This window comes from Sus scrofa, chromosome X, assembly GCF_054392235.1.
Source record: "Sus scrofa isolate SSC_HxYL_T2T_F1_AM1 chromosome X, Sscrofa_HxYL_maternal_Yorkshire_Landrace_v2.0, whole genome shotgun sequence".
NCBI classification, from domain to species: Eukaryota; Metazoa; Chordata; class Mammalia; order Artiodactyla; family Suidae; genus Sus; species Sus scrofa.
Window position 1 is genome coordinate 113,004,133 of NC_139401.1, and position 10,617 is coordinate 113,014,749.

The window sequence follows — 10,617 nt, forward strand, 5'->3', positions numbered from 1 at the left end:
TTCACTTCTGTACCTCAGTTTTCCCATCTATAAATTGGTAGTAATAATACTTACTGAATAGGGATGCTGTGAGTATTAAATGAAGTAACGTATGACAACATACTTAGAGTAGTATTGGTTTCAGTTTATAAAATAATTTGTATGATTTTTTTCCCTTACTCAGAAGTAACAGTGAACCTGATTATCATTAATTAGGCAATCTCTGAATAGTTACCAAATAAAATACAAGCATGTGGAAATGTACAATCTTAAACTTTCTTACTAATGAGAGATAGAGTTTCTGATAATATTCCTAATGGTTTTATAAAAGAGTGTTCATTTAGCTAATGGGAACATAGTTCTAAAGAAACAAAGTCTTGAGTTCTCTTCTTCCTAGGGCAGTTAGATTCACTCATTATCTCCATGGTTTAGTTGAGTGAATCAGTTACAGATCAGTTGGTATAGATGTCACCCACTGAATATAACAAAAGCTTTAAAAGATAATCAACTTTTCAGTTTTTAAAGTAATTGCATCTCTTGGTGCTCCTTGTTTTACAAAGAAGAAAAAAGCATTCTTAATTTCTGAAGAAGAAAAAATTTTTAAGTAGCAACACATTAATTTGATTCCAGCAGCTAAAATTTCAGTTGAATGTACCACAATTTCTTTATAATTACAAGCATTGTGTATGCTGGGCCACCATGCCTTTTCTTTGACTGATCATCTTTCTATACTGTAATCATATTTTGAGGATCAGCCTGTTGCTAAAAGAAGGGTGATTTGTATTGTTGATGTAATAGAATTACTGTGTGAGTGTAGCAAATTGGAGCTTTTCATTACAAACACTGTCATAAATGATCATTTTAGCTATTGGTTAGGGTATCTTAAATGTAACCTGTAATTTCCACAACTTGAAATCAATGGAGTACATTTATTTTTAATTAAAAGGATGCCAAAATAAAATCTAGGGAAATGTGCAAATAAAAACAACAATTTAGTTCTAAATACTGTATTAGTTACCTATTGCTGTGTAACAGATTACACAGAATTTCACAGTTTAAAGCAATAGAAGTTTATTATCTCACAGTTTCTGTGGGTCAGCAGTCTGGATATGGTTTAACTGGGACCTCTGTTTGAGGATCTCTTACAAGGCTGCACTCAGCCAGGGCTAGAGGCTCATATGAAGGCTCCACTGTTGAAGGTTCACTTCTAAGCTCACTTACTTGGTTATTGGCAGATGTGATAGGCAGAATAATGGTTCCCTAAAGAAGCCTATGTCCGAATCCCTGGAACACATGAGTATGTTATGTTATGTGGCAAATGGAAGTTAAAGTTGCAGGTAAAAATTGAGATTGTTAATCAGCTGACCTTAGAATAGGGAGATCATCCTGGATTATCTTGATGAGCTCAGTGTAATCACAAAGGTCATTTAAAGGTGGAAGTGGTGGAGTTCCTGTCATGGCGCAGTGGGAGTGATTCCAACTAGTATCCATGAGGATGTGGGTTCGATCCCTGGCCTCACTCAGGAATCCGGCATTGCCGAGAGCTGTGGCTTAGCTTGCATACTCGGCTCAGATCCTATATTGCTGTGGCTGTGGTGTAGGCCAGCAGCTGTAGCTTCAATTCAACCCCTAGCCTGGGAACTTCCATATGCAGTGGGTGTGGCCCTAAAAAGCAAAAAAAAAAAAAAAAAAAAAAAAAAAAGGTGGAAATGGAAGGCAGAAGAGAAAAGTGTGAGTGATGCAATGTGAGAAAGACACAACTGGCCATTGTTAAATGACTTTAAAAATGGAAAAAATGGGGCGTGAGCCAATAAATTTGGTTACCTTGTGGAATGCAAGTTCATGTGCCCAACACACAATAAGGCCAAACAAACCAAAACGTCAGAGTTTGGAGTAGAGAAAGGTTTATTGCAGGGCTGAGCAAGGAGAACAGGTGGCTCATATTCTAACGACTGGAACTCCCTGATGGTTTTTAGGGAAGAGTTTTTATAGGCACAATTTGGGGGGAGGGCTGCAGGGTGTTGGGCCTTCCTCTGATTGGTTGAGGCAGAGGTAACAGGTGGTGCTCCAGGAATCTCAGTCATCATCCTGGTTTCAACCAGTCTGATCCAAATGGTTGTGCTCAGCCTGAAGTTTCCATCCTCCACCTGGGTGGGGGGCTTGGTTCCTATAGAACTCAGAGATAGGTATCTGATTATTACCCATATCTCTTGGGGAGGAACCAGGACCTTGCTGCTTTTTTCACTATCATTTTCTGACTGCCTTTCCTTTGTTTTTGCATTCCCTCACTCCTCTAATTGAGTAACGTTTTGAATTTGCCCTTTGGAACTCAGGGACAGTCTAGGAGGCTGAAATCTTTTTCCTACAAACAGGAAATGGGGGAGAGGAAAGGCTTTTGAACCCACAGGGTCCTGCTTGGTTTCAGTCTCTAGAAATTGGAATAGGCAAGGAAATGGATTCTTCTCTAGAACCTCCAGAAAGAAATGCAGCACTGCTAACGACTTGAGTTTAGCCCATTGAGATTCATTTCAGATTTCTAATTTCCAGAACTGTAAGATAATAAATTTGTGTTGTTTTAAATTAATTTGCGATAATTTGTTGTAGCAGCAATAGAAAACAAATGCAGCAGGATTCAGTTCCTCAAAGATTATTGGAACTAGGGCCTCAGTTCCTTGCTGGTGGCTGGCTAGAGGCCATCCTCATTCCCTTGCCATATTGACCTCTCCACCTTGATTCATCAGAGTAACCACTGAAAAAGGAGAGAGAGAGAGAGAGAGAGAGAGAGAGAGAGGAAGAGAATGAGAGAAAGAATTGGAAAGATGGGAGGTCAGTGTTTTGTAACCTAGTTACAGAAAGGGATATCTCATCACTTTTGCTATATTCCATTTGCTAGAAGCCAGTCCTTAGGTCTGGCCCACAATGGAGGGCAGGGGATTACAACAGATTGTAAACTCGGGGAGAAAGGGATCATGGGACCATGTCAGAAGCTGCCTACCAAAAGTACTGACACAAAACTGACAGTATTTTCTTCATGTTTAAAATCATGTGAACTTCTGCTGGCTCACCGAATGGTTTCTTTCTCATCTGTTTTATTTAAAATATATATGTATGTATGTGGATATATAGAAATGTGGAGAGAATGAGCAAAATATTAAATGTGATCTCTGGTGGAAGGATTTCAAGGGATACTTTCTTTAAAATGTTGCTATTTTCAAGTTTTATGAGAAACATGTTTTATAAATATATTCAAAATTAAAGAATTATGAAACTATTTGAAAAATTAGAAGATAAAAAGTTCCATGTTTCTGAATGTCCCATACTAGTTTTGATATGTATATTGGGTTCTTAGCTTTCTTTTCATTGAATACAAGTCATATTCTGCATTCAGTGAACTATACACCTCAATGCTATTTTTCATTGCAGAATAAGTGGATCATAGGTTTCATAGGAAAAGTAAAGAAATTAGAAGGAATTAAAAATGTATATGAAAATACAGAAACCTCATCTGAGAGATTACATTGCAACAGAACTTTGAAATAATAAGTTGATTCTTCAAAAACCATACACAAAGTCTTATATTAGTCTAAAACCTTCAGCTATTTTTTTTACAGAATTTGTCATACCTCTGGATAGTTCCGTATTTAGACATGTACAAACAAGTCTCAACTGAAAAAAGCTACTTTTCTCCTGATTTGTTATAAGTAAGATTTGTTATAACACTGAAAGTGAAGGATGTGCTCTGAGATTTCTCTGAAAAAAAAAAAATGACAACTTGGAAATGATTCAAATTGGACATCCTTTTGCCTTTATAAGAAAAGCAAAGTGAACATATTGATTTGATTTTCTTATAATAATGAGTTACATGACCAGCTAAAACACTAGCGAAGAATAATTCACATATACTCACATTCTGTCCCTGGGAAAAAACAAGTGCTTTATAAAACTGCTTTGAGCTAAGATAATATGAAAAGAAAAACATACTGTTTTTTGGAAAAATATATTCACAATATGGCTTTTTGTTATATTCCTCACTTTTAAAAGAAAGATATAGTATCCATTACTAGATTGCACTAGCTCACCTTTTCTTCTGCCTGCAGTTTGGTTTTACACATTGAACACTTTATGTTTGATTAAAATAATTTATAATTGTATTTGATTTCATATGAGAGACCAATTTTTCTCTGAAGCCTAAAGTCATAGCTTTTCCTGGCCAGAGAAAAGGTGACCAAATAAATAACTTAGTCTGTTGTGGCAGTTAACAAATGCGCATAATGTTCATTTTCTTTCGATCCCTGTTGTTTGCACTTGTAATATTCTGTGAGATGTTATAAGGTCAAAATAAAAATAATACTACAATTTTAATGATGAGAAAGTGACTGAAGGAATATTTGAAAATATGTTTATCTTCTATAGTATGAGTGACAACACATGATGTTATAGGACTACTTTTATTTCTTACCTTTAAAAAATAAATTAAATGCAACATGCATAAGATTTACCGAGATAAGAGAATTATATATATTAGAGTATTTGCATTCATTTATTGTTACCATTTTCTGCTGACTTTTATATTTATAGCTGTGGCTTTAAACTGCACAAAACACATCACTCCTGGAAATCATTCATTTATGTCTAAATATGTACACTCATGTGGATAAAATTTATGTCTTGATCACCTAATATTTTAATGATGCTTGCATGTTGCAATATGCTTTGGTATGCCAAACAATGCTAAGATATATGAAAGGATCCCTTACTCTCTATTGGCCATATAGCTGCTTTCCCGAAAGCAATGATAAACAAGGTTAGGAATCTAACAGTGATTAATACCATCAATGACATGATTAGTGGAACCAGTCATTTTCTTTGAGGTGCTTTTTGGAACTGTCTGTTTTGAGAAGTGGCCTGACAAAACAACTGAGAAAGAGACTGTCCAGGGGAATTTGTAAACAAATGATAGAAATTCAGCAGTGCTTTGGTAATACAACTTTTTGATGATTTACTATTGTTTTTGTTACTTTAATGATTGAATAATCTAAAGACTATCATTTTATTAGTAATGTTCCCAAGGGGATATTTCTTTACAATTAAAAATTAGTTTGCCAAAAACTATTGGCAGTATTTGAAATAATTGTGCTTTTTACCAGTTACCAAACATAGAACATCTGAATGTAGCAAACTCAAATTTGCTCTAAGCAAATCAGTCTGCAATTGGTGATTCAGGTTCCATTTATCCAATATTAACATCAAAGTGAAAAAAAAAAAGACTCCATACCCTTAGTCTTGTGTGTGTGTGTGTGTGTGTGTGTGTGTGTGTGTGTGCAACTATACTGATATTTTGAAAATATTCAGGTGAGATTTCATCTTCCTTAATCTGTGAGTCATCAGAGAGGTATATTATTTTTCATCTAACTACTTGCAGTTTATCATGGTGTTTATTATACTTTTAAAATTTAACTTTCTAATACAAGTTTCAAATTTGCTTTATGCTTTGGCAGTGTCAGCTAATGCTTATGCAGCATCAGCTAATACGTATAATGCAAAAGGTTTAATATAAGGATCTGCAATCCTGTGGAGTTGTATTATTCTATCTTTTAAGATTGTTATTTAGGAACAGTCCTTAGTCCACAAAGATATATGACATATATATTTATTATTATTTTTAAACAAACTATTTTATTAAGATATCAAAAGACTTTGAAAAAATAAAAAATAAAGGTATATATATCAGGTAAAATTCTTTTTTTTGTTTCTTTGTTATTTATAATGATAATTTCAACTTCCCCCTTTCCTAACCTTCAAACTCTTAGTGTAGAGCTTCCTTAAGACACATCAACAAAGTATTATTTATGTTGAGAAAGGTCAGTTTGCAGGTACTCAGGAGGAGAGAAGCCTGTTTCCTAGAGGTAGGAAAGCCTGATTTTTTTTTTTTTTTAATTTTTATTTACTTTGGATGTTGGAAAGGGCCTTAGAGGTCATTGGACATCAGAACATTACAGTACTTTAATCCTATTTGCAACATTCTTCAAAGTGATTGTTTGATTTCCAAGTGTCTAAGTGAATAGTTTACTCCCTCATTCTACCGAAGAATTTGTAACCTCTGGAGGAAGCTAAGTTTTTCCTTACACTGAGATAAATGCTGACATGTGGTAACTTTCACCCAACAGTCCCAACTTTACTTTTTTTGGCCGTTTAGAAAAATAATCTAGTATCTTTCTGTTGGCTTCAGATTAAACATTACTAGTTCTTTTACCTATTCTTCATAGAAAACAATTTCAAGTTCTCATCATTTTGACTACTTTCATATAAACAGATCCTTAAATTATGGCTCACAGAACTGAACATCATACTCAGGTATAGTCCAAGCAAGATTATTGACTCTTATCTTTAAAATTCTATGCTTGTATTAATAGAACCTAAATTGTAATCCTTTTTTTGAAGGCTAGCTCATTTGGTATTTATTTTATTTTATTTATTTTATTTTTTATTTTTTTTTGTCTTTTTGCCTTTTCTAGGGCTGCTCCCGCAGCATATGGAGGTTCCCAGGCTAGGGGTCTAATCGGAGCTGTAGCCACTGGCCTACACCAGAGCCACAACAAAGCGGGATCTGAGCTGCGTCTGCAGCCTACACCACAGCTCATGGCAATGCCGGATCCTTAACCCACTGAGCAAGGCCAGGGATTGAACCTGAAACCTTATGGTTCCTAGTCGGATTCATTAACCACTGCGCCACGATGGGAACTCCTGGTATTTATTTTAAACTAAAATGTCCAAGCCTTTTTCTTTTCTATATTTTATTAATATGTGTTATTGCTGAGCCATGTTTTTCGCGTGCTGCACTTGTGTAGTTGTTTTTTTGAATCCAAATACAGGACATTACACTTATCCCTATAATTTCTCACCTTGTCAGATTTCACCTTTCATTTGCCAAACCTGTGATAATTCACAGTGATTCTGATTTTTGTCAACAAAAGCATTTTCTCTTGCACCCAGATTTGTGGCATCTATCAGTTTGCTAGATATACCATTCATATTTTCAGAGAATTCATGAATCAAATTATTAAACAGGCCAGAGACCAGAAAACTTCTTTGACGTATTGATTTCCATTTTAGGTTGATATTATTTTGTTAAATTACATCCTTTGTTTTAGTTATTCAATTTGTTGTATATTTCCTTAACTTTAGTATCATCTGACCCACATTTCTCTGTCCTGTTAAAATCTGGCAAAAATCTGATATCTAGAGAGACTATTTTGGGGTATATCCTTGCTACCAATTATTGACCCTTCCAGAAGAGAAAGTTCAAATTGAAGTGGGATTTTTGTTTGTTTTTGCAAAATCTTTTAAGCCAGCAAAAGTTTTCCTGTGGCTACTCTAGAACATGGTTCTGAAAGCATCAAGGTAGTGCTTTATCTGTTACTACATTTCCTCATGAAATCAAATCAAATGTTATTTATTGACTACTTACTCTATTCAGAGTATTGTGATAGGTCGGACACCAAGAAATAACGATATGATTTTTTTTACTGAAACACTTACATTGTATGTTCATGGTCACAGACTGCCCTATGCCCTACTCCAGTGTTAGCTAATCACCTTACAAATCTATGGCCCTGACAAACGGGGACTTTGTGTGAGAGATTTTGAATAGCACATTGTAAATATGTCCTAACTGTCAGAAACAGAAACCAAACCCCAAACTCTAATGTAGTCCTTTTCAATTTTTTTTAACCACAAAAGATATGCATTTTATATCAAGGCCTATTTTATGTAGTATATGTGTGTGTGTATGTGTATGAATGTATATATGTGTGTGTGCATATAAGTACATATGTGCATATATATAATCACATTGCATATGTGTGTATATAATTCCAAACAAATATTTCACAATATAATATTTACCCTCATTGCTGGGTTTTCTAAGCTCATCTATTTTACTTCATTAAAATTTTTTTATTTGGTGACACTACATTTCTCTGATGATGGTGGGTTTGCCACATCTTCCTTAGTCTTGAAGTAGGGAGAAATATACTCAAAGGTAGCAGATATATATTCCCAGTCTAAGCACAATGAGGATTTACAACCCTCCATATTTTCTAGGTCACTATCTCCTCGTTGATCCAGTAGATTCTTTGTAGATTGAGTACTCTAAGGAGAATATTTATTTGTCTAGTCTCCTTTGGGGAAGGATAGATGTGAGCAGAATGTTGGTGGCAAGAATGCAACTGAACATTTATAAAGTGACTATTATGTAACAGCCACTGTTAAGATATTTTACAAATTTGGTTAAATTTGGCCTTCAAAAAGAAGTGAAGATCAGAGACTATCGTCATCTACCTAAAGTCACTAAATTCCTTTATCTAAGAAGCCTGAATTTAGGCCCAGAATCTTTCTGACTTCAAAGCCTAATTCCACTGTGTTGCATTAACTTTAAAGTCTGAATTATTTTTATGTATTTAAACTGCATTTTTCTCCTACCCAATTCACAAAGCTCCTTTTGCCTTTCTAGAAAGATTTCTTCTTTGGAATGCAAATTGTTATACTTCAAGCCTCTTTCGTATTCCTTATTTGAGATTCAGATTTGTATAGTGGTTAATAGCGTAGACTCTAAAGACTCTGGAGCCAGATATCCTGAATTTGAATCTTGGCCCTTCCACTTTATTAGCTGTGTAAACTTGGACATGTTATTTAGTCTCAGTGCCCAGATTTCCTCATTTGTAAAAATAAGATACTAGAAGGTACCTCATAGAGTAAATGTGAGGATTAAAATAAGTGAGTAATGTAAAACATTTAGATGGTATAGTGCCTTGCACATAGTGCTGTGGAAACCTTAATTATTATAAATGTCATATGTGCTTACCTGTAGGGTGCATTCTGTTTCAGGGAAGAGTAGCTAGCTGCTTGGTATGCTGTATGAGATACAGAGAGGACCAACTGGAAGAAAGCTGTCTTTTGTAATGCACTTTGATGGTGTTCCTTCTTACTTGAGCTGAAATTCTAGCCATTAGAGTTACTAATGGGAAACAAAAAGAGAAGGAGGGGGAACTACCTCCCAAGAACTCAGCATCTAACTCAGGTTACCAGGAAACTATGTACTCTCTTGTTCTCTGACATTAAACCAGACTTAAATATATGATTAAACTAGGGACTGATATAGGGTGGAGAGGCCTTGCAGGAGGAGTTGTGGCCCATTGCCTCCAACCATGCTTCAACCACAGAGCTATTTGCTTCCTCTACTCCTTCACTTCTAGAGACAAAATTAGCAATCTCCTTCCCTCTTGTGTGTATATCCTGGTTCACTCACGGAACTGTAATCCAAGTTAATGCCCAAATAGTCAGTTTGAACCGTGTAATTGAGAGTCAGCTTTATTATTCCCATTTTAAATATGAGGAAGCTTAAAAAATGCTAGATAATTTGCCTTATATCAGGGTGGATATATGTGGAATTATTGACATTTTGTCCCAGATAATTCTCTTTCTTAAGGGGCTGTTTTGTGCATTATAGGATGTTTAACAGCTATGGTAACCAAAAATATCTCTAGACATTGCCAAATATTCTGGGCATTTGAGAGCAGGGTATAAAACTACTTCCTGTTGAGAACCACTGCCTTAGGTCATAAGCTTGTAAGGTGGGAGCTAGCATTCAAGCCCTGATTCAGGATTCCACAATTTTCAGCAGTATGTAAAACTGTCCCTGTGGAATGTAGCATGGATATGCCATGAATGACAAAGCAGAATAAAAAGAGTATATGCTATGGAATGTCAGGTGTGGATGCCAAACGACCTAATTCACAATGACCGAAGACTTGTTATAAATGGCTTCTTATCTTAGAGCTTCACACTGCTAAGGGGGTTGGGACATAACAAGTGGGCTTGAAGCCTTTTCTGAAGTGGATTAAAGGAACTTCCAGAGCAGGGACAACAAATGCCAGGTGGTATAGGAAAAACCTTAGGACATTAGGCTCTTTAACATTTCCTTCAGTTAACTCAAAGCATGAAGTAATTGTGCAGAGTTGTGATACGGACCAAGATATCTGGATACACCCAATCTATTTCATGTTTACTCACCAGAGTGAAGGTACTGGAGGAACTAGGGAGATGTCTTTAAATTTATTTGAAAATGGTCTGGATCTGAGATTTTCCAGTAAATGAACTTAGTTTCCAGAGATATATTCTACACTCCCTTTCAGTCCTTGAAAAACACTAAGAACAAAACAAAAGCAAAACAAAGGCAAATTTTGGAGCCTGGAACTCTGCATCTAGGCATCTTCTACATGATTTACTGCTCAGAGTGCAGGATACAAATAATGGCCATGCCAGCATGTGAAAGCTTAAAATACATCTAATGAAGATCACATTGTGAGCATTGCCAAAGCAGAATAAAATGCAATCAGGATTTAAATGTGGCTAAAATAATAGCTCCTTGGATTCAAACACACTGATTAATGCCAGAGACACTTGTGAAATGCTGTTGTCTGGTCATCAGTGTTACTTTTCTTGTGGAACACTTTGTACTAAAAGCAATAAAAGAAGGCTAATAAACTAAGAGGAGAATCCTTTAGTCTATGAAATTAACATGACTCAGGTGAGGTGCTTTACTTACAGATGATCTATGTTCCAAGATTGACAGGTTAT